General features: G+C 41.9%; 1 long non-coding RNA gene across 1 annotated transcript; it reads right to left on the bottom strand.

Annotated features, from left to right (window-relative positions):
- Positions 1-574: 574 nt before the first annotated feature.
- LOC121110155 lies at positions 575-2,396 on the bottom strand. The gene is made up of 3 exons (XR_005859089.1): positions 2,261-2,396; positions 1,782-2,137; positions 575-732 (listed from the first exon to the last, which is right to left on the bottom strand). It is a non-coding gene; the product is annotated as an uncharacterized LOC121110155 (long non-coding RNA).
- Between the last annotated feature and the right edge of the window lie 217 nt (positions 2,397-2,613).

Raw genomic sequence — 2,613 nt, 5'->3', positions numbered from 1 at the left:
CACAGTCTAAGGAAAACAATTTTTAAGACACAGTGGAACCCACTTTAATGAAGAAAACTGTTAAATGCATAAAACCCCCATGTGCCAATGGATAAATGTGCTGGAAGTGTGAACTGTTAAACCAACAAAATTGTTAACACATCATACTGCTGGGCAAAAAAATAAAATAAAATAAAAATATAGAAAGGGAGTGAAACGGTTTTCTAACACGCAACCCACTTTGCCTTTATTGTTCGCATTCCTGCTGACATAAAGTTTCCTGATTTGTCCCCTGGGTTCAGAAATATGGCAAAAGCGAGAACATTAATTGTATTTGCCCCCTTTAAACTGCCCTCCCTGCTTTCTAGTGTGCAGTGGCCAAGAATAGCTTCATGGAATGAGGAGGGTTTGCCCTTTTTTATTCAGGGTGATGACTGAACAAGTTCATGTGGATTTTTTTTTTTTTTTAATGATATAAAACTTTAAACTATGCCCAATTCTTTGTATTTTTTTTCTTTTTCCTGATCTCTGTGTGTGGGGAACATTCAACCTGGTTAAAATTCTCAGGTCCCTCCATATTCCTGGTTTCCTCTCAGGTTGATGCTGAAGCATGGCTGTTCTCATGGCCTTGGTGCTTCATCCGAAGACCTGGAGAGAAGCCTGATCTCCTGAGAGCCCCGAAGGCAACCACTTTGATAAGCGTCCAGCACTGTGGCCGTGCTGGCATGGTGGAATCTGGATCTTTGCCTCCCTCTGAAACACGAGAAATTACAAATCAGCCCATTGAATTTATCTTCATCCGAATCCTAAATTAGATGCTGTTTGCAGTTTGCATGGCAACAGGTGGTTAATGGTTTTTTTCCACCAGAATGAGATTTCCACAAAAGTTGACCTTTTGCCACAGATGAAGATTTTACCTGCAAAATAAAATAAAATAAAATAATTAAAAAAAAAAATAGGAGGAAGTGTTTCACTCTGAGGGTGGTGACGCACTGGAACAGGTTGCCCAAGGAGGATGCCCCATCCCTGGGTGCATTCAAGGCCAGGCTGGATGTGGCTCTGGGCAGCCTGGTCTGCTGGTTGGCGACCCTGCACATAGCAGGGGGTTGGAACAAGATGAGCATTGTGGTCCTTTTCAACCCAGACCATTCTATGATTCTACGATTCTATGAAAAATCACAGAAACACACAGAGTCATGGAATTGCTGTTTGAAAAAGACCTCTGTTCCCCCTGCCCCAGCAAGGCCACTCAGGGCAGTGCCCAGCACCACGGCCAGGGGCTGTTGGAGATGTCCAAGGAGGAGAACCAACAGCCTCTCTGCTCCCTGTGCCATGGACCTTCCCAACACTGCATTGCTTCTGATGGGCAGGGAAGCTCCTTGGCTCCAGTCCATACCCAGTGCCTCTGGTCCTGGCACTGGGCATGGCCAATCAAAACCGAGCAGCAAACCTGCACCAAACTAAGTGTTGGCTGAGCATGGAATGTTTTAATGAAAAAGTTCTCCAAAACTAGAAGAAGGGACTGCAGAACTGAATAGGGTCCATGTTCTTTGATATTTACTTTACTGGTCAAACAACAAAGAAAATGCACACAAACTTAAATGAAAATTAAAAACATAATAAAAATAATGATGAAAGAATAATTTAAACATTAATCCCTGTTTCAAAAAATGCGTTATAAAATCACAAATCTCATGGTGCAGCTCTTCAGCTCTGGTTTATGCTCATGTTTGCATGTCCCTGTGGCCTCTAAGGTGCTGCTTTGTGAAAGCAGGTATGAAAGTGCATTTATAATGACTAACCTCCAAATGTGAGCTGTGACAACAAGGAGTTTATTCCTGCAGTTTTGAATGTTCGCATTTTTTCTGCATTTTTTCTGTGTCCTTTGCAAAATAACACAAGATCGTGCCTGGCTTGAGAATGGCTCCTCTTTTTCTTGGCACTTGCTGGTATCGCTTCTTAGACTGATGTTTGCAAAGACATTCCTGTCCATCAGGGCCACTGAATGTGCATTGCGTTGCAGGGCCTCCATAGGGCAGGTTTGCACCTCCAGTGTGCTTGCTCCTGACGAGGCTCTGTGGTTTTCACAAGCACTTGAGTTCATTTTAAACACCAGATAACTCTTTTTCTTAAATATAATGACACTTCAGCTTAAGTTCTTGTTTGGAAAAAAAGAAAAAAGAAAAATAAAATAAAATTAAAAAGAAGCAAATCAAAGAAAAATGAAGCAAAACTGCAACAGAATAATAAAAACCTTAAAAATTGATCCCTATCACTTTACCCTTATGCATCCAGGGAATCCCTGGGGCCTTTTTTCTGCAGCTAATGGTCATCCCAGCTGCCCTTCACCTGGAAGATGCATTTTGCTGGAGTGAACCAAGAGCTGGTTTTCCTATTCCAGTTGCAGCTGAAGACTGTCAGAATGTCACTGTGACATAACTGCAAAGGCTGCTGTCATGTTCTCCACTCTGTCATTGACAAGAGTTTTTTTTTTAACTCTTGCTAATTAATTTCTGAAATCAACTAATTTCAGCAGTTTTTACCTGCACTGATGCTTATGAGCCAATACTTTCAAGGAGGTCTGCCCTTTGAAGTGAACACTTCAGATGAGCAGGTGCTCTCTTTCTGTAAAGA

Source organism: Gallus gallus, chromosome 3 (genome assembly GCF_016699485.2).
Source record: "Gallus gallus isolate bGalGal1 chromosome 3, bGalGal1.mat.broiler.GRCg7b, whole genome shotgun sequence".
Lineage (NCBI taxonomy): Eukaryota > Metazoa > Chordata > Aves > Galliformes > Phasianidae > Gallus > Gallus gallus.
This window is presented reverse-complemented; position numbering and strand designations above follow the sequence as displayed.